At 39.4% G+C, this 21,994-nt stretch overlaps 1 long non-coding RNA gene across 1 annotated transcript; it reads right to left on the bottom strand.

The window, feature by feature from the left end:
* Window positions 1-4,087: 4,087 nt before the first annotated feature.
* Window positions 4,088-11,523, bottom strand: LOC107201443. Its single transcript, XR_004496334.1, has 3 exons — window positions 11,446-11,523; window positions 6,530-6,700; window positions 4,088-4,265 (listed from the first exon to the last, which is right to left on the bottom strand). It is a non-coding gene; the product is annotated as an uncharacterized LOC107201443 (long non-coding RNA).
* Between the last annotated feature and the right edge of the window lie 10,471 nt (window positions 11,524-21,994).

Here is a 21,994-nt window from a genome sequence, read left to right as displayed (position 1 = left end):
ACCTGTCCCATTGTGCTGGGTACTGGACATACAGACACACCTTGTTCCAAAAATGTGCTAAACTAGGAAACTAGTAAAATATGAAAAAAGCAGACACCACTCTCCCCTTTGCTTATGTGGAAACTGAGTGCATTATTAAATTGCTTCACTGAAAACCCTTAGAGGTCACATCTCAGTTGCAAACCTGTTAAGACTTTTTCTTCAATAGAGGAAATATACAAGTGTAAGATCTATTAAAGTATCATGAATTGGTGTGGGTTTAGGTTTGTGTGCAGAATGCACAAGGCTGACACAGAATCATCTGTCTCTGCAAAGAAGTGGAAATTGTTTAGTAGATGCTCAGTTGAAGCTACAGCCATTTATTTGTGCTCTTTAAAAGCTAACATGATTAACCTGGCTGTAGTCTGACAGATCTGTGAAATCTGGAATTCAATAGTTATCATTATCATCAGGAATTTGACATATTAGTAGTTATCAACTTAGTTTTCCTTTCTGACTCAGATCTTCCTTTGATCTTTCTAACTTAAAATGCACAGGTCTGAGAATTTAAGGTGAGATTTTTTTATGGGAAAATAAGCACATCTCAGTTCAAGAAAAATGATTTTGTTAGCAAATGTGTTTGTGGCAGCAATAAATGTGTATAAGGCAAACAACTTCTAATGATTAGTGAAATACAGACTCCTACTTACTGTGCAAGTTAAGCATATTAATTTTCTGCCTCAGCTTGCTTAGTGGTTGAACATGCTATTCAGAACAGTAAAAAGTTTTAGAAAAAATGTTTATAACATTAAAAGCTTCATAACCCCCAGAGTCTATCACTGAATTCAATAAAACTGTGAAGTTAATTTGGATGATGTGAATAATAAAAAGATGACTAATTTGAAAATCTCTGCTGAGATGAGAAACAACATAAATTATTTGGCATGAGTTAATTTAGGAAAAAATACTTCCCACAAACATTTAGATAGTAAAATATGAATTAAGCCATGACATTTCTGAAAGACATTTTTCGAATACAGAGAAAAAGTAGTAATGGTATCATAGATTATCTAAGACGACTCTTTTGCAGAACAGCTTCTCAGCTATGAGCTGAGAAGAAACTGGATCACATATGTACCACAAAACCAGCTGTTATGTTGGACTTCAACACCACAGTTTATATTAAAGGTGTAAAAGAATGTTAGAAAATAAATGTTTTGTATTTCCCAAAAAAAGGAAAAAAGTAATATCTTTCTTGCCTTGTGAACGTAAAACTCTAGAGAGGATGATGTAGTCAACTGATGGTGAGGAGCTCTTGCAGTAGAGTCATAGAATCACAGAATATTCTGGGAAGGAACCCACAAGGATCATTAAAGTCCAGCTCATGACCCTGCAGAGGACAGCCCCACAAATCACATCATGTGCCTGAGAGCATTGTCCAGAAGGACAAACAAATCCAAAGCATTCTGGTAATCACCAAAGTCATTCCTGTTCAGTTGTCAGTTTTGGCCTGAGCTACCCAAGCTACCCAAGGGTTAGTGATCATCCTCAGCATCTTGTCTGAAGAGTTATCCCTGTCCCTTCTAATCTACTTTTGTGGTGAAAGCCTGAGAGACACAGAAGAGAGATGGTGAAACCTTACGGTTTCAAATACTAGAGACAGACAAAAATGGCTGATGTAGGAGAAGCAACAGACAGGTGAAGACAAAGAAATAAACATGGGGGAGATTTCAGAGAAGGAACGTTGGAACATGAAGGAAAAGAGGTGAAGATTTTGGAGGATTAAAATGATACATTTCCCTCTCCTTGGTTTCTAGAAGTTCCACCATATACAAGGTGGGATGATATGACTCAGAGGATTTATGCTCTACAGTCTACTGCTTTCAATGAGTACTGCTTTGTTAAGAAAATATGTTGACCCTGGAACAACACAGAGAAATGGCAATAAGTCATTTTAAAAACCTCTCTGCTGAGAACCAGTTGAACCAAATGGATTACCTTGGACTTGAGTTTAAAAGTGTTCATAAAAAACCCCACAGCTATTAATAAAAAAATAGCTTGAATTTTGCTTTCTATAGGCAAAAGGCTAGAGAGCTGTGCAGCAAATGAAAGAAGATGATGTACACATATGTGCTGTGTCTGCACACCGTGTTTTCGTAGCAGCACCTGAAGCAGATGAGAGTTAGATCCAGTGCAGGGAGTCTCTGTTGTAGCCAGCTACAGAAACATTGGCACCAGGAGCCACAGGGGATATTTAGCTCTGCTGTCAGAGCCTTCATTCTCATTAGTAATGAACTGACTGCCTAAAAATGTATTTGGTTTCGTGGAGTTTGAAAGACTACTAAACATTACAAAGTCCTAAAAAACCCCATAAATTTGAATCTGTCTGAAATATAATTTACTTTTTCTGCCAATTCACTACTAAAGTCACAAACTGAAATTTGATGGATTGACAGATTTATTCCCACAATTCATTTCTGCTCCATGGCTTCAGAAGAATTAGTATTCCTCAGCCAATCAAACAACCTGTAATAATTGTTTCTATTTCAGATATGGTTTAGTTTTTGCTTCTCTTGAATAGCTGCATTTGCAGTAAAGTAATTTCCACTCAACAAGTACTTCTTGGCAAACAGGATCTTTGTTTTTTTGTTGTTGTTATTTTCTTTATTTAAAATCTGATTTGAATTCCAAATTTTGAATTCCTTTTTAACCAGGAACTTTTGTTTTAAATTTAAAGTTAGTTTTAATTTTTAGATGGTCCTATTCACATTATATGTTGTAAATACATGGAATAATATTTTTAAAAATTATTTCCATTAAAAAAGTAGATACCTTTTAAAAGGCAAAATGGCATAGAAGGACCATCTTGTTGTATCATTTGAAATGGGTTTGAATTACCTCTTCCATCCACACTCTCATAGTACAGATCACTTGAGTAAAAGCCTCTCCCTTTTGTCAGTGGTCCCACCTTGGAGGGGCAACCTCTGCCACTCAGCTGATGTAGCTGAGAGAACCATGTGTGCTGCTGCCCTTGGTGGCTGCAACATCAGCCTCACACAGGTGTACTGAGTGATCTTTGAAAAGTAGAATCATTTACATATTGAAAGAGCTCTAAGATCATTGAGTCAAACCATTAACCTAACACTGCCAAGCCCACCAAGGCCACACCATGTTCCCAAGTGTCACATCTACACCTCTTTTAAATACTTCCAGGGATGGTGATCTACCACTTGCCTGGTGAAGTGCCAGTTTGTCCAGGTCCTTTAGCAGAGGGAGATTTCTAACCTGTTTTACATTACCTGGCAAAACAGCCTAGGAATAAAAGATCAAAAATATTTATCAGGAGAGAAACATTTGTTGCTGTTGTACATCTGCTCCTCTGCCAGGTAAGGACTATGTTTTCTCTAAGAGAAGAAACATGTGTTTTCTGTCTCTATATGTCCTCCAAAACTTGAAAATTTTCATTTGATATGTGCAAGTTTCACAACAATTCTCAAAGTGAAACTGGAATTTAGAATAGCTTCAACTACTGAAAAGTTCCTCCTCACAGATTCTTCAGTTGTCTCTATGATGGTGTTTCTGTCAGCAACTGTTTGTGCCAGAAAAGGTTTCTGGATTTTCTTGAAGCATAGAAAAGCTTCCTTTCCCTAGTTTATAAAGTAATAATCTTTTTGATTCCATTAGGTGTTTGGTTTTTTTTTGTGAAATGCACACACAAAAAATCCCCGCAAATGTAGAGACACAGTAAGAATTTCTTATGTTTATCTATGTTTAAAAACATTTATGCGTGTTTTATGATTCCAAAATGTTAGAGGCATTGGAGAAGCCCTCATAACTTCAGCAGGCCTTGGCTCAGTGCCATGGCTTGCTTGTGTAAGCACAAATTCATGCTACTTGTCCCCATTTTGACCTCATATAGGAAAGGGACTATTTGTGGGGTGCCACAGAGGCTATGGGCACTGCAGCTGAGGTGGGAGGTGTCTGAACCATGTTCACAAACAGATGATTCTTAGAGGAGAAATACCTGAGAAGAAAGGACTAAGAAAGGACAGCTAAAGCTAGAATAAATGTATTTTTAATGAGAAAAAGGGGGAAGGGAGGTACCAAGGGCAGTAGCAGCAGTCAGAGAGATGAAAAAGATGCAAATTTCTTGTTGGAGTGGAGGAGGTTTCTCTTTGGTGCAGTGGTTCAATGCAGCCTGAATGAGATCAACAGGGAGAGAGGAGCACTGCTCAGATGGCTGGTGGAGGAGAAGACTCTTACAAATCCCTTCCTGCAGCAGCACACTGTAGTGGAGACAGAAATGACCTTTCAACAAATAGAAAGCCCTGCTTGGTTTTGTCCAGAAGGAGCTCTCCAAAACCAGAGCTTTCAATTCTATATTACCAGTTTAGGAATATCAGGAAAATGGAAAAAGAGAGATAAGGACTGTGTTGTTTCAGATATGTTCTGTGGAGTTTATAATACATTTATAATACATTATTATTTATGATTTTTCAACACCAAAATACATACTGATGGTTTCCTGCACAAATAAATAAAATACAATTTTGACAACAGCCTCTCTCTTGTGCTTCCTTGGCTACTCAGGGATTAAATATTAACTCCCTCAAATAATGCTCCCCTCAGCCATTCCATTACAATTTAGTTACACCCCAAGTATGACTTTACATTTCCCTTGTCATGTGAAATTCTCACTCTGCAGATTCTATATGCTATATTTGGCAATATAATTACTGTTGCCTTAAGCACTTTTTTCCCCACAGAATATTTCCTCCTCATTTATATTATTACATTCCAAGAGTGTTTTCAGGAGCCACAGTGAGTTTCCTTGTATTGCCTCCAAAAGAATCTAACTTAGGCTATAGCTTCTGGACTATAATAGTGACAAGCCACAGATGTTTCAGAATTGTGTTCAGGCAACATATAAGCATAATTATTATTGTTGTTGTTATTGTTCTTATTGAGCCTTTTGGCTACAGTCACAGACAAGGTTCTATTGTGTTAGACTCTCTTATCACATGTAATAAAATAAAACATATACAATCCCAGACTGATTAATTTAGGGACTAGCCCTAGCAGATGCTGAGCAGTCACACTAGCTAGGTGGAGCATCAGGAGCTACCTTACACAGCAACAGCAAAGAAATGCTACAGCCCTTTGGAGCTACCCAGTGCTCTCCTGTGCTAATGGTATCTAGTGTGTGTTTACACTAACAAGTAGTTTAGCAAAGAGTAGTTTAGCAAATATTCTTGTTACTTTTTGAAGCTCTTCTTTGGTGTTTTATTTACTGGTAGATGACCATATCCTTGTGTGTCTGTCCAGGGCAAATATTCTGAGAGCATGCAGAGCCCTTCAAGAGGACATGACATCAGGCTTGGATGGGAGTTGATAGCCCCAGGTGGTGTATTTACATTCTATGCTTTCATCTCTCTCTGGGAAGATATGTGTGTCCTGTTGGCCACGTTCCTAAATTTGCATTTAACTTATTATATGAACAGTTGATACACTTTTTCTTTGGCACTGGAATATCAAAATGATAAATGGTTTACAGTCAACTCTTTTATCTGTAAAACAGACCCACATGGCTAACCAGTGTTTCCTGCTTAAGGGAAAATTAAAGAATGCTTTTCCTTGGTGTCATGTCTATGCTTTCCAACAAAGAAGGTCTCAGATTCACTTTTTGGCCCTAGATCAGCAATGTACTTGAAAATGTGCTTAACTTTAAGCACTTCCTCAAGTTCCATTGAAGTGTACTGTCAGCACTCAACAAATAATAAATCATAACAACAACTGAAGCTAATCCACTTTCCTTTCAGAAAGCTACATGATAATGCCAGAGAGCAAATATTATATGCAAAAAATATTTCTTTGTGAAGTCACTCAATGGTACTTCAGCGAGGGCTTAAATGATTTGCTGAAACAGGCTTTCAAATGAGTTTATATAATACAACAAGATCAAATTTCAATGTGTGTTTTTCAAAATGTCGTCTTGATCCTGAAAATTACTAGGTGAGTAATTTAATCAGTGTTTTTAGAGTGTAAGTGTAGGCTTCAGTTGAAGCCAGAAGGCAAAGGTGTCAAATCCCATTAACAAATAGAATAAGTAGCATAGGTGATTATGGTAGCTTGCTGAGTACCTCCTGGGAGATGCTGACCTCAAGGGATTGAATGGTCTGTACTTACTAGGAGATACTTGCAGCAGCAGAATAAGAATAATACAAAGAGGTATCCTAGTCACTAGTCAAATAGAGGTTTATTGTTTGTGTAGCTTGTATGGAAAAACTGCAGTTGCAGCTCTTTGCCTCAGTGGGAGCTGAAGTCCCCAGTATGTTGCAGTGCTGGAAGTATGTCTGAATGGCCAAGTCTATTTTATTTTTTCATTTAACATGGTCAGATGACATTTTTAAGGAATGTTCATACTAAATAACACCAGTAGTGAGAAGTGGTCTAAATCAGCTCATCTTTTGCTCCTGCTGGTGCAGCTAAATGACTTACGACTCCTAAGCTCACCAGCTGAAAAACAGACAATGAGAAAACACCAACAAACCTTGCACTGTGGTGTTTCCTTCATTCTTCAGTCTGAAGGATGCTGGAGCTGTGAAGCTTGTTCTGGGGAGTGTGGATCCAAGGGCAGTGGCTGCTGTGTGTGCCTGGCTGAGGGATGGGGATCCCTTGGCGTCTGCGCGGGTGCTGCCCTGGGCACTTGCGAAATAGAAACCTGCAAAACACAATAACCAGGAGCTTTGTGACCATGTGGGTTATGCTTGCTGGGGAAAGCTTTTTTTGCTGAGTTTCGAGCTGCACTTTTGCTGCACAAGACAAATTAGACCACATGTGGGGACTGGGGTGGGGGGGAAGTGGGACTGGGGGTTGAGCAGGAGAAGAAAGGGAGGGAGGAGGGACAGGAGTGTGGCAGGGGAGTGGGATAAAAATCAAATGCCGTTGTGGTTTTCTCACATGGTAATTATTTACTTTTAAACATCAATATGAAAAGCAAGCACAGCTGGAGGTTTGGCACTTCCAATAGTACTCAGGGGCCACTTTGGGTCCCTCTGCTTCCTGAGAATATGTAGGAAAAAAAGCTGCAAGAAGCTGGTGGGTAAAATGTCTCCTCCTTGATCTCCAATCTCTCTCCCTGCAGCAAGCTAAGCACAGGCCCTGTTCACAGTCTGGGGCAGGGCTACCAAAAGCACAGCTCGCTGTGGTTTGGGCAGGCAGGCGAGGCCACCTCACACTGCTGGCCCCACGTCCATCAGCTGCATCAGCTGATGTGACACAGTCACACACACCTCCTGAAATTAAGGAAGGCTTGCTGGATTCTTTGAAATTTCTAATAAGGCATTAGAAAGCCAAGCAATGTTGAACTACTTATTATCCTCAAGAGTCCACTGTGTTACGGGGTGGCAGCCATTCCTAGCTCCAGAGTATAATCTGGGAATGCAGAGGCACCATCCTTCCAAGTGTTAGGACATGCTCTGTCAGCTATGTCCTAGCTCTGTCCCTTTATTTAGCATTTGAGCATTGTCTGATTGTTCCCAGGCACAGCTATGGATGCTCAAGAAAGGCTTTGGAGAAGGCAGGGTACCCTGGCAATCCACAGAGGACTGAGTGCGTGGATGTCACCGTGTCAGACCCACTGAGTACAGCACTGCAGGGTTAGGAAATAAAAGGAGATCAGATGATGAAAGAGCAGAGCTCAGCTTCTTTGCAGGAGCTGAATGTGGAGATCCAGGGTATATTAGGAAGTATGAGTTATTCATAATTCATTGTTACTGGGGATAAGCCCTCAGGATACTTAGCTGATAAAAAATATATTATTTCAAAGATGTGATTTGCCACATTTTTTTGGGTTTCTATTAAGAAGCAAAAGCTAAACTGTACAGAAAATGGCACATTGTGGTTTATTCTATTCTCTTTTCTAAAGCTAGGAAGGCTGAACATTGTTTGAAGACTTGTGTTCAGACTTTTTACTATCAGCTAAAACCATTTTTTTCCTTTGTATTTCCTCACAGAGAAGTTAAGATCTTGGGGCTGAAAAACAATACAGTAATTTTAAAATTGAAAAGATCAGTTTGAAGAAGATGCCTAGTATTTAAAGACTTAATTTATTCTAGGTGAGTTTAGTTATCAACAACACACTGAAATCTCAGATGTTCAAGCAATAGATTCTTTGGCATAGTAATGTTAATATTTTAAAACGTAGTCAGGCTGAATCAAGTGAAATGATTTTCTGGAAAATGGATAGTTGAACTCCTAGTGAAGTACTCCACTGGGGGTTCCTTCTGCTCCTCCCTTTCCCATTTCTTCTCCCAAACTATCAAAATTAACATGACCTTCTGGAAGGGTTCATTGTCACTGAATGTTTTTCTCGCACGTGAAACCCAGTAAAAAATACCTGCCCATCATTTGGTACAAAGAATATATTTTTAATGCCTGTCAGAGGAAGCAACTTGAGCTTGCAGGAATTTCCCCCCAGCCTGGGTGCAAGCCAGGGATCAAGGGGAACTGGCTCCCCGTGGTGGCCCTGTGTAACTCTCTGCCCACTAGTTACTCATGCATGTCTAGTTTTAACACATACTAAATTGGGAGACTCTACAAGGTCACCCTCAGACTACTTCAAAAGCCAGATGAGCAGGGCATGGCCAAAGGCTCTTATTGCTGCAGTAAAGCTTCCAGTCTCTTATCCTTACTTGTTATGGAAAAATCAGCACAGATTTAGATCTCCCAACCCGGCATTACAGGGTGGGAGGGATATTGTATGAACGCAGATTCACTCTCAACACAATGAAATAGGATGGTGCTTTAAGACAGAATCTTCTTTTTATTCTGCATCTGTATAGTCCCTTGCACAGTGGGAGACCCTGGCTGACTCCAAGCCCTACTGTTTTGTGAATAATATCAACAACAATAACCATTCCAGCTATTTCTAGTAGGAATGGGGAGTGTAATTGCCAGTTGCCCGTTTGATAGCACAAAACTCTTTTGAAAAAGCATAAGAAAAAGCCCAATACTCACAAAGCAAGAAGAATAAAGTTGATTAAAATTAGCTTTACACCCTCCTGTATAGGTTCTTATCCATTGCTGGCTGCCTGTTCCTCTGCATGATTCCTCCATCTGTCTGACAATTCTGCGTTTACTTTCAGTCTTTATTAAGATTCTTTCTAGTAAAATGTTTTAGCACTTTTGTCAAGAAGATGAAGTCTTAGAAGTAGTCATCTTTAACAGATTTTTATGCTGGTAGATCTCTGTATCATGCTGAGATATGATGAAGAGGCCAGCATTTAATTTGCACACGTATATAGCTTAGCCAAGTGTGAACAAATACATTTTTATTTAATACTGATGAGCATGCTTTAGCTTTGAATACATCTTTTTTTTATAAGATAATACCTAGACCTCTGGTGATTTCTAAACTGTCTCATCAAAAGGAGTGAAATATTTTATTTTGTTAACTTGTGCTGGAAATCTTATTTGCTACCCTTCACTCTACATCTTTAACTGCAAATGAACAGCAGTTGAGGAATTCCTGGACCATTTTGTGGAGTTTTGGTCACTTGTGTGAGATGTTCTGTGCACCCTCCACAGACTCAGGCTGCAATGTGTAGAAATGTACTGCAGACTAAAACTAAATAGTCACCTAATTCCTTTGATTCCAGGGAATTATGTTACTTACCTGAGTAATTAATATGAATGTTTAATTAATAATTTTGCTTTCACATGAGTTATTTTTATTGTACTTTCTTTTCCTACAGGAAATTAAAAACTTACGTAAAATTTTCAGACACACCAAAATGAGATTACTTGAAACCTATGCTTTCTCAAAGGGTCTGCTGTTTCAAGGGTCTCTCACTGACCTCTCATTGACTTTCTCCAATGTTATATTGTTATGTCTAATAGAAGATAAAGACAGATTAATAATAGCCAATGACTGGAGTACTCAGTCAGGACTGAAAATAGCAAGTGCCCTACACAGGTCATGTCATATACAGTGTATGCAAACTGCAAGGAGACAAAGAAGATTAGAGAGCTTAGATAATAAATAAAAAGGAAATGGATCCAGTCCTCTACTTTTAAAGCTGGATTCATTTGAAAACTCAAATGTACCAAAAATCTGAAGGAAATCAGATATGGATAGTTGAAATAATCCCCAGTTAGTTCAGGACAGAGTTCAGGGTTAGTTCAGAGAGAGTTCAGAGGAGTCTCCAAGTGCAAATTCCCTTTTCCCTTTATTCAGAGGCTCCCATTGTGGAGTTCCTTGAGCAAGAAGGTCACCAGTCCAAGCCAGAGACCAGATGAATCTGGTGCAAACACAATTCACCTTGTCCATGAAGGCAATTGCACTTCCTTTTAAAGAAGATGAACACAGTGTCCACATCACTGCCCTGAAATGTGCCTGGAGAAAGCACAACATTATCCTTACAAGTATTTCTTATATGAGATTCACATTAAAACATGTGGCCTGAAATGCTTTGTCACAATTGTCAGCAGCTAAGGGGCTCCTGTGAAAGCCCTGCAGAGCAGCTATGAATCTGTGTGGGGGGACGGCATTGACTCCCTGGCAGGAGGCAGGTTCAGGGCTGCTTAGCAAGTCCCTGAGGTGAGCTGCCACCAGCACCCCAGAACTGCTTCTGTGCAGAGCACAACACCCTCATTTCCCCTTTCATGTTCACAGCATATGCAGAGTGTCAGCTGCATTTCAGAGTTTGTCAGCTGGAGTTTCTCTGCCGAGAAGGCTCTAAGCAGAGTGCAGTGGTGTCTGCAGATCCGCCTGCAGTGACAGACCCATGGGCTGCTGGAGATTGAATACTAAAACGTGATTTATTTCCCTTGGTAGTTCTGGCATGTCTCAATGTCTGGAATACCTACATCATTATTATTATTAGTGCTCAACTCTGTGTTTTAACGATCTCTAGGAAACAAGGAAAAGAGGGTGTGTGAAATAACCATGACTGTATAAAGACAAATCTAAAAATTACAAAGTATTTTGTTAACAAAGTGCAAGAAGGTCTAATTATAATGAAGTATAAATCCAGTGCTGGTGTGTCAGACCCCTAAGAAACAACAGGGGTTTGACTTCCTAAGAAAGTTTTGGTCAGTAGTTTCTGATTCTTATGCTTCCTTGGGTTGGTGCAGGAAGTGCATGAACAAATCCCATTCATAAATAAAGGGATCTGTTTGCCTGCCTGCTTCCCTCCCCTGCAGATAGCTCTTTTTTAAAGTTTATTCTATTAAGTTTAGCAAACATGAAAAGAAATTGTTAAACTCTGCTAATTACTGAAGGATAAAAGTGATGTACTTTTTCAAACAGGATTTTGCTCAGCATTAATAATGATAACTTGTGTCATTATTCATGGATATGGACTGGGGAAAAAAGGTGGATTTGGGGATTTTTTCCCCCCCTTAGTTTTTCTAAGTTTTTCTCACTTTCTGAAACGAAAAAAGAATGCAAGGAAATGCACCCACCTTTGTGGAAGTGTTCTCATCAATTCACACTTTTGGAGGTAGCAGCAAGGTGGGTGTTGGGCTCATCTCTGGGGCAACCACTGTAAGGACAAGAGAAAATGGCCTCAGGCTGTGCCATGGGAGATTCAGGGTGGACATTGGAAAGAATTTCTGCACTGAAAGGCTGGTCAAACACTGGAAAGCACTGCCTGGGGAGCTGGTGGAGTCACTATCCCTGGAACTGTTGAATAAATGACAGGATGTGGCACTCAATGCTATGGTTTAGTTTACAAGGTGTTGGTCAGCCAAAGGCTGCACCAGAGGATCCTGGAGGTCTTTTCCAGCCTTAATGGTTTTATGATTCCTTCTATACAATATAAGGGAAGTCAATTTGTCAAACCGACTTAAATTCATTTTAGGGATCTTAAACTAGGCTATCAATGACTAAAATACCTACATATTGACCACAAAATCCAAAGGTAAATTAAGCCAAATACTGTGTTTTACTGTGTAAGTCACTAACAATGTAACTCAAAATGATGCTGAAGCACTGCAGAATCCTTGTATGCAACAAGAGGTAGCCTTAGCTGAGAGCTAAGAGTTTCAATAATGCCTACAAAATTCTGGTTTCCTATTCTTATTTTTTTTCATCGATGAAGTAACATCTTAACAACTGAAATTGTTTTAAAAATACCAAATACATGTAGTTGAGTTCAACTCTGTAGGTGAGGGCAGCAGGATCTGGTGTATAACTTATAGGGCTCTGATCCAGGAAATAGCATAAGCAAGTGCTTAAATCCATTCCTTTTCAGGAAAGAATTTCAGCACATGCTAGATTTTAAGCATATGCCTAAAGTTAAAGTCACGCATATGGTTAAATGTTTTCCTGAATGGAGGCTTTCCCGATGGAAGGCTTTATAGGGCAACGTATGGCATTTCTGAGGAAACCTAAAACATTCTCACTCTTCACAGAAAGACAGAGAAACAGTACAAATCTTCTTTGAAATACCTGCTTTATCGAATTCTATCAAGGAAGGATATTTTTGGATTTATTGAATTCTGTCAAGTTTTAACATAAAACCTAAGAAGTGCAAGAACAACAAAACCAAAATATTAATGTCATAGGCTCATTCAATAAGCAGACACAGATATCTAGAATTTTCAAAGAAGATAAATTAGTCCCTAATGCACTCATCAAAGGGAACAGAAATGTTACCTAGTATGTTTTGTATTAGCCTTTCGCTTTATCTCCTTTACTAGAGTTTTTTCTTCTTACCTTTTTTTATGTTTGGTGAGAAATTAGGTCATGACTGCAGTCAGGGTACACACAAGACATGTAAGTCATAAATCTCCCTGCTGCAAGCTGTTTTCCATTCTGTTCTCAATTTATTTCTATTTTGTTAATAATAACCCCACAGCCTAATTCAGCAAAATACCGTGGTGCTCGGCTGTGAGCAGCCTTGAACAGATGCATGTGATGAGCTTCTGAGGAAGTGGAAGGAGCCTTTCCTTCCAGCTCCTTCCAGCTGCAGTGCCGCTGGCTAGCACAGACCCGCTCAGGAGCAGACTGAGCCACGCATGTGGATGCTCCTCTGTGCAGACCAGCCTGTAGCTCATGCTCCACTGACCAAACATTGCAACCAAGCCAGTCTTCCTCCAGAAATCTCCCTGATCAAGGGGAATAGGGAGGAGGGGACAGGGGATTTTTCCTTTTTTCCTCACTCACAAATGTTTTGGGCATGGCTCTCATATGTTCCAACCCAGAAGGTTTGGTTATTGTTAGCATATTTACATGCTGTTAGGTTCCTTTTCAAGTTGGGTTCTATATAGATAATAATAACAATTTTTTTCTAAGCCTTTGTTGAAGAAAACAGACATCTTTTCAAGTGTCAGTCCCACCAGATTATTCAAGAGAGCAGAGGTTTATTATGTATATTTTGTTCATGACCACTCCAACTAGCAGAAGGATGCCATAAGTTACATCAGACACCTCACTTCCAGTTTGGCTCTTTAATTCATCCCAACTCAAGACAAAAAGTACCACTGAGAATAACGGGGAGCTTTTCCATTATTATCATTATAACACAAACAGAACAAAATATTTAATGTTATTACAAAAAAAGACATATTTTTTACTTAATCCTTGCATATTTAAGCTGTGTCTTTCTTTAAATCTGTTTATTCAGGCGGTCTCTCACATTTTGTGTTTGTGTCTCTTTTATTATGTGTTGGCTCTCTTTTCTTTGTCCCTCTCAAGAGAACTGTGGGGGTCCTGGGGAGCCTGAGGGACTCAAAGCCAAAGATGTCTTAGGGTGCTGTGGGTGGAGGAAGAAGAGTGGACAGATTTGTGGTTTTCCTTATCCCCCAAAACTTATCAAGATAAAAAGTAAATCTTAAAACCTGACTGATGTAAAATCAAGGCCCACTATGAAAATGAGTACTGCTACCTCAATAAAGACAAGTCAGGTCTGTTGTGACAGAGGCATGCATCTGAGTTACTTAATGTACAGATTTAGATCAACGTCTCAGTAGACAAAAAGGGAGTTGAAACAATTTCCTCTGCAGTTTCCTGCCAAAATAATGATTATATTAGGGTGGGATGTCCAATCTGAAGATTTTGGACAGAACTCCCCTTCTAGACCAGAAAAGCATTCCCAATAAAAAATGTGTTAGAAATGGATATATTCCTATGAAAACCTCTGAGTTTTCTCTCCCCATTAGCATTTTCTGATGAAAACAGGAAAACATTTAATCAAAAAAACATCCTGTCAGTTTCAGCTGATAATTAACATCAACAAATTAATGTTCATCCCTCTCTGCCATCCCTCTACCAGCTCAGTGTCTGCAGAACAAAGCGCTGCTTGCAGAGGAAGCGTAAGAACGCAAAATACGCCCAGCAGTATGTCCTCTCCCACTTCCAATGATTGTGTTCGGAAAAAAATTTGCCATAATTTCTGATCATCATTTCACTCACCTTCTCTAAGTCTGTTGTCTGAGCTCCCTCAGGCAGTGGTAAGTGACAGTGCAGTGACACCCGAGGTACCTTTTCTTTGTGGAAGAGAGAACTATAGCAGGAAGTGCAGACCCGAGGCCAGAGAATAAAGAGGACATCATTGTCACTGTTGTCCTTCCTCTGCCAGCACTGACTCATAGGAAAAGGTGCTGCTCTTCATTTCTTTTCTCCCTCTGAACTGTGGGCCAGACCTGTAAATGTAAATGACAGGGGTTTTTTGCTATTTGGCTTTTTTTTCCCTAGTGTTCTACTTCTGTCCAAGTCTCCCTGCTTTGCTCCAGCTTGGGGTAGCAGATTATGCTAAAATGATGCTTAAAGATGAGGAATGGGGGAAAAGGAGACTGCGAGGACAGGAAAGGAAAGGGGAAAACACCACTAAGATAAATACCATAAAACAAAACAAAACAGAGCCAGGGTGAGTTCTCGGTCATCCCGAGGTCAGAAGGACAGAGAGGTTATCAGAGTAAGGAACAATCTGAGGAAAATGAAAGAGGCAGAGAAAAGTGCACTGAGAGGGCTGTGACAAGGAGGGGGAGTAGGCAGAAAAGAGAACTAGGCAAAGAAGGGTGAGCAGGCACACCTTGGTGGTCCTGGGATGACCTATCCAAAACTTGGGGAGGCAAAGTGAGGGATGCGCATGAAGAGAGACTGGTAGAGTAAGGAAATGTCTAGTGCCTTTGTGTTCCTCTCCAGCCTATAAACAACCTTTTCTACTGCTACCCAGCCCTTCAGTACTCTTTATTACTGATATAAATAATTTTCAAATCCTAATGGGGAGGAGATGACTTTGAAACTAAATATGGCATATTTTTCAAAGGAGGGATGCTTCCTGGGAGGTGAAGAAAAGGGAGGTGGGGCTAGGAAGACTCTGTAAAAGAAAAACAGTTACAACAGACAAAGAGTAAATATTAAGAGGGAACAGATAAAGGGAAGAAGATGAAAAAGATAAAAGTGATGGATGAGAGGAAGAAAGGAAATAGAAGGAGCCAAAATAATGAGAACAAAGGAAAAGAATAAAGAAAAGGAAGCAGAGTAGAAAAACAGATCCAAATGAATACCTGGAGTTCTTAATGATTAATATATTTTCTGTTACTGAGAATAAGTTTATGCTGCACTTAAATAGTAGATTGAGTCACTATTTACACCTTTTCAAAACAAGATGTCAAACTTGATCTTTTTAGGGTTAAAGTGCTCAAACTGATAAAGATCCATTCTCAATGGGGCATGCCACATACCAGCCTCAAAATTAATATATTCCTGCACTTCAGTGTACGAAGACATTAAAGTGAGTGAAAGGAAACAAATCTGCTCTTAGTTATATATCTATAAAATAATTAGTACAATGACAAGGTTTCATGGATATAACTAGATTTGAGTATTTGAGGGAATCTAACCAGATTTACATTTGACTCCCAATCAGCAGAAGGTAAAAAAAAAAAAAAAAAAAAAAAAGGCAAGGAAAGGAATTTATTTTGTGGTATCTTCAGCTATCTGTATTGCCCATGGCATGGCTATCCATCATGAACAATGCATTCAGACTTTATAACCCGAATATTCTGCAAACAAATAACTCCTTAAAACAGCAAACCAAACAATAGAACAAGGATTATTGTGTCCCTTCCTTTTCACCAGGATACACAGCAAAGGAGACATAGGAGGAAATCAACTGTAAATGGCATCTTCAGTAATGAAGGGAAAAGCTGGATATCCACAAGTCGGTTTCCTAGGCAACTGAATGGAGGGACAATCAGAATCTCTCAATTGCACCCCATTATAGATATTTTCTACACAGACCAGTACAAGGAAGAAAAAGGTGATTGGAAAATCTTCAACAAAAATCATCCTGGAGCACTTTGAAAGCATGGGGGAAGTGAACAGATAATATATAAAATGGCTGCATATGTGTAGCTCCTGATTGCAATCATCTTCAGAGCTGTAAGAAGAGGGATGACAGGAAAATCGTGCATTTAAAAAAAAAGGTCCCAGATTTCATTCCTGACTCTCAGGATGGGGCTGCACTGACAATTATATTTTATAGGAATATCTCACAAATAGACCTTGACTGTGTGTAGAGGGATTATTCTGAAATATGCATTGTAAATTCACTCTCTGCATTGTACTTTGGCACCCCACCAACATAATGGTCCACAATTGTTAATATGACCTGATGAACCAGAGCTGTTGTTGATCCACTAATATCTTTTCTCTGAATAATTTATAGAATGCACAAACTTAGAAGAATGAAATGAGCATATGCCAAGGGAGTTAGTTCACTTTTTTCTGCGCTGGCTAATCTCTTAGTACCAAAGTAACAGTACATGCTTTATTCGGAAACATAGTGGGGGAAAAAATAGACATGTGAGTACTTTGAGGATAAAAATACTACAAGGTATAAGAGCTAGACAGATAAATGAATTAATCTAGATGAGCCATATGGACTTATTGCATCCCTAAATATTACAATACTAAGAATTACAGCTATCCTGGCTGACCAAGGAAATGTTCTGGGCAAAGTACAGCTAAGGAAAGCGTAAATTACTTATTACCATGTATGCCCTCACTCTTCTATCCTGTCCCAGAAGATTCTCTTTTTTCACTTCTTCATTTTTTGTCTGCTTTTTTTTTTGTGTGTGTGTTGTTGCTTTGTTGTTTTTTTCCTCTCTTTTTGCTCTCTTTGCTTTTTTTTTAACTATGAGCCGAAGGTCTAATAAACATCATACCAGTTTTCTAAGGCTGACCACACCAGCACAAAATCATCATAGAATCATGGAATCATAGAATGCTTTGGATTGGGAAGGATCTTAAAGATCATCTCAGTCCAAACATCTTTCACTAGACCAGATTGCTCAGAGCCCCAACCAACATGGCCTTGAAAAACCTCATGGATGGGACACCCACAATTTCTCTGGGTAACCTGTTCCAGTGCCTTGCAATAAAGAATTTTTTCTTAATATCTAATCTAAATATACCTTTTTTTCAGTTTGATGCCATTTCCCTATGTCCTGTCACTGCATGCCCTAGTAAATAGTTTATCTCCATCTTTCCTGTAGGGTCTCTCTGGGTACTGGAAGGCCTCATTAGGTCACCCTGAAGCCTTCTCTTTTTCAGGCTGAACAATCTCAACTTTCTCAGCCTTTCCTAGTAGCAGAGCTGCTCCATCCCTCTGATCACCTTGGTGGCCTTCTCTGGACTCACTCCAGCAGGTCCATGTCCTTCCTGTGCTGGGACCCCAGGGCTGGATGCAGCCCTGCAGGTGGGGTCTCACCAGGGCAGAGCAGAGGGGCAGAATCCCCTCCCTCACCTGCTGCCCACGCTGCTTTGGGTGCAGCCCAGGGCACATTGGGCTCTCCAGGCTGCAAGGGCACATGGCTGGGTCATGTCCAGCCTCTCACCCCCCTGCACCCCAAAGTTCTTCTCAGCAGGGCTGCTCTGGCTCTGTTCATCCCCAGCCTGTGCTGGTACCGGGGTTTGCCCTGACCCAAGTGCAGCACCTTGCCCTTGGTCTTGTGAAACCTCATGAGATTCCCATGGGCCACTCCTCAAGCTTGTCCAGGTCCCTCTGGATGGCATCCTGTCCTTCAGGAGTGTCACTGCACCACTCAGCTTGGAGTCATCTGCAAATGTGCTGACGGTGCACTCAATCCCTCTGTCTATGAAGTCTTCATTTTAACACAGATAGAAGTGCCCCAAGCTAAGATGCACCCTACCACTTAACCTGTCAAACCTTTCCCTGCTTAATGTTTTCTAAGAAAAAAAAATAACTTAAAAACATATTTCCTGATTTGGACTGTAAGACAAAATACATCTTTCACATCACAGAAAGTATTATCAAAGTACAGAAAAAACATTGTCAATCCTGACTGAGTTTCTTTACCGGGCATTGCAACTAGTCCAGCACAATAAAAGGGCAGAGAAACACTATAAGAGAGGGCTTCTGGATAGTGGAAGAAATCAAACTTTTTTTCCTGGAATTTCAGGACTTTATAAATTTGTGCTTATTTCTGGTCTGATCTTATTTCTCACAGAGGAATGGTACATTTGATGAGGGACCACATTAAACCTCTTTACACTCTGCTTGCCTCAGGCTCTTCAGTTTCAGAAGAGATATATTTTGGTTCATTTTCAGGGTTTGTTTTTTTAAAATCTATAACTGATTAATCTGATTTACTGGGTTGATGGACTTCAAAATATTGATAAGTATTGGAAGCTTTATGATTGGATGGGGATATAAGTGTACAACACAAAATTGTGCTGGCAAAACTTACTGAAAATATATGCAGAAAGAACATGGAAGGAAACAAGCAAAATACGTTTGAGAAATATTATATGTGGGCAGTAGTTGCATACATCCTTTTGTTGTGGGAAACAGGAAAGTATCAATTTCTATCCACAGCTAAACACCAAACACCAGATTTAATGAATAATTTGACACTATTATTTTCTCTAGGATGGAAAGTCCATTAGTTAGATGGATAGGTAGATAGTTTGATGGATGTATGAATTCTGGTAAAAAAGCTGTCTTCTGAAATGAGTAAGAGAAACTGACAAAATCTTTTTGTCAGAAAATTTTAGTCTGAAAAAATATTCCAAAACAGAAGAGCTCAATGGTAGCATTGCAGCTCAGCTTATATGCAAAACTTCCACTAATTTCTGTCTCCAATACTAAAAAATCCCAAACATCCCTCTTATTTAATCTGAAACAGGTGGTAGAAAAACTAGCATTTGGGCAGCAGTTCTATCAGCATCTCACCATACACTAAAAACAGACAGAACCAACTGATGGAACCAAACAGACAGAACAAACTGATGGAACCTCTCCATCCACAGGTAGACAGTCCTCTTAAGTTCTCTTACTGCCAAATCCTCTGTATTTGATTATCTTTTCTCAGCCACTGCTATCTTAGTTTCTTTTTCATCTTGTCTAACAATCCCAAATGTGTTTCTATTTAGAAGTTTGATGTAGTTTTATGGCATCACTGTGCCAGTGTTGGTACAGCTTATATGTGTTAGTGGTATCCCCATGAAAACTGTCCCCTTCATCCTCCCAGAGAGAAAATTCATGCTTAGGGAAGTGTTTCAGCTTTTATTATTTCCTTTTCTTTCTTATTAAGGCACTGGATGAAATCTTGAAATTGAAGGGAACAAAACTTCATTCAGGGAGGAAAAAGATAATTAAGCATACATTTGCAAGTAAAATGGATGAAATACAGGAGTCCATACACTAAATATGGCCACAGACCATGGAGGAGACTGGCCAAGCCACCCACTGCTCTGTGAATAGATTAACTTTCTCTAGGTTGTCTCCAGAACCAGAGGGTAGAATGATGGTGGTGGAGGTAGAAGAGCATCCAGTGACCATCTAGGTGGAATAATCCAAAAAGCCAGCTAGAAAACACTTGGGACATTTTCCTGAGAAAATCAAGGGAGGAAACTTGGGTAGTGAAGTAGCTGGAAAGAAGTCTCAGAAGAAAAGTGAGCTTTCAAATACTGTTCCTATTTTAAGGGTGAAAAGGACATTATGTACATTATTCATAGCTAAATAGCTTTGCAGTGTGCACATCACTTATTCACTGAAATCATCAATAGATTTCCCTTAAAACCCCTTCCAAGCTCCTCAAAGTTGGCTAGGGCTCTGTGCAGGAAGGATAGTGCTATTAGTACAGCAGGGAATGGATTTGTTTCCAGTGTACCTGGCAAGCATCTGTACTGACACATGATGACATCAGTCACAGCCAGGACCACACAAGTATATTCACATGCAGCTGTAAGTCTATTGGACAGCCAATACATGTGGTTTATACCCTTCTCCCTCTCTGTCAGGAAAGACTTCAGCTATTTTTAAGCCTGGATATGCATATGGCCAATATAAGTATATTCCTTGTGCAGAGGAAGAAAAGGGAATACTTAAATTTTTCTTTATTTCTTTTTCCATTGTGCTTACTCACGCTTTCCCTGGAACAGTGAAGGGCCATCCAGGACCTTTTATAATCTCCAAAGTTTGAATTAACACCCACAAAATCACAAAGTTTGTTTGTTCATGAGAAGTGAGCAGGTGGGACAGTGTGCTCACACACATGCAGTGGTGCACACTCAGGTTGGCAACAGCTGCTGAAGTGGAGGAGCTGGGGGACAAACCCTACAATGAGGAACATTTGCACCAACGTTTATTATTGCATCAAGGTTTAATATTCCTCCAACGAGGAATACTAAAACACCTCCAGACTACTGTTCACTCTCAAGAGTTAAGCAGCAGTGGAGAGTGAGCAGATTTGTAATTCTCATAGTTGTCTAGAAATTAACTTCTAAAATAGAAAAAGTAGCTAAAACCTTTGCATAAATTATTGTCAATTGTCCATCTCACTTTTGTTACAATAGGAACCATGACAAAGACCTTGGAAACCATGATTCATGAATTTTCCAGGAGCAGCCAAGTGCATCATCCTCTGAAAAGAATATAAAGGAGGTAAGTTTACATTTGTGAAAAATGCCAGCCTTTAGCATGCACTTTTCTCACTTCTTTAAAAAAAAGTAGCAGTAAAGCAGAAAGTATCTACATTGAGGAGATGGTGACTGTCAGTCATTAAATGAGTGCCTCGGGTTGTGTCAGTCTCAATGCTGTATATAACTGTACCAAAAGAAACCAAAGTGACAGTTTCAACATAACCTATCCTTTAATAAGGCATAATTGTACAATGTGAAAATACATGCTTTGACTGTTCATTTTTCTCACTCTTTTTTTTTTTTTTTTTAAATTAAGCTGAAAATTGAAAAGAGAGTGGAGATCATTTAGCTCCACACAGGATGCCTTTGCTGATACTTTCTCAATGCCTGAGAAATACTCAAAAGAGTACTAGCTGACTATATTTCCTTTCCCATTTTCAAGCAAAACCATAGTGATTATAGGCCACTTATTTTGATTTAGTTTCACTTGTTGCATTACCTCAGAGTTTGTTTTCTTTAATAAAGTACTTTGATACAGTGATAGGAAGTTGTGGCTTAGTATTTGTCATAAGGCAGCTTGATCTCTACAGTTCTTGAGAGATTTGGAAAAGATGACCTTAAGACATAAATAGTGATATTACCTGTTGATAAAAATTACTCATATTCAGTCACCAGTCAAATGGCACAGGCTAGATTTAAAAAAAGATCACATGGTGACCAGCTTACTGAATCCATGACTCTTTGACCCATATATTCTAAGATTTGTTAGAAGAGAGGTCCTTCACACTGGGCCCTGTACAGATGTTTATGAAATTTTTAAGAAAGCTCAGAAGCACAGTCACAGTGGCACTGCTGAGAGTACTCCTCAGAGATACTTGATCATTGCTCAAACTGCATTTTGTTTGTGCTTCCTCCAGCAATTAAACTCTGGGTTCCTTCTCCTGTTATAGTTTCTAACTTCAGATGTTCCAGAAAACAGCTTCTATTGTTTCATTTTATTACAGCATAGTAACAGGTTTTAAATGCCATTATTATTTCTAGAGATACGTGTTTAGATATTATATCTATCTATAAAAGTGTGCTGATTTCACCATTCTGTTCATTTCACCAGTTAGT

The sequence above is a fragment of the Parus major genome, chromosome 3, assembly GCF_001522545.3.
Source record: "Parus major isolate Abel chromosome 3, Parus_major1.1, whole genome shotgun sequence".
Taxonomy (NCBI): domain Eukaryota; kingdom Metazoa; phylum Chordata; class Aves; order Passeriformes; family Paridae; genus Parus; species Parus major.
Note: the sequence above shows the minus strand (reverse complement) of the source record. Positions and strands in the feature narration are given on the sequence as shown.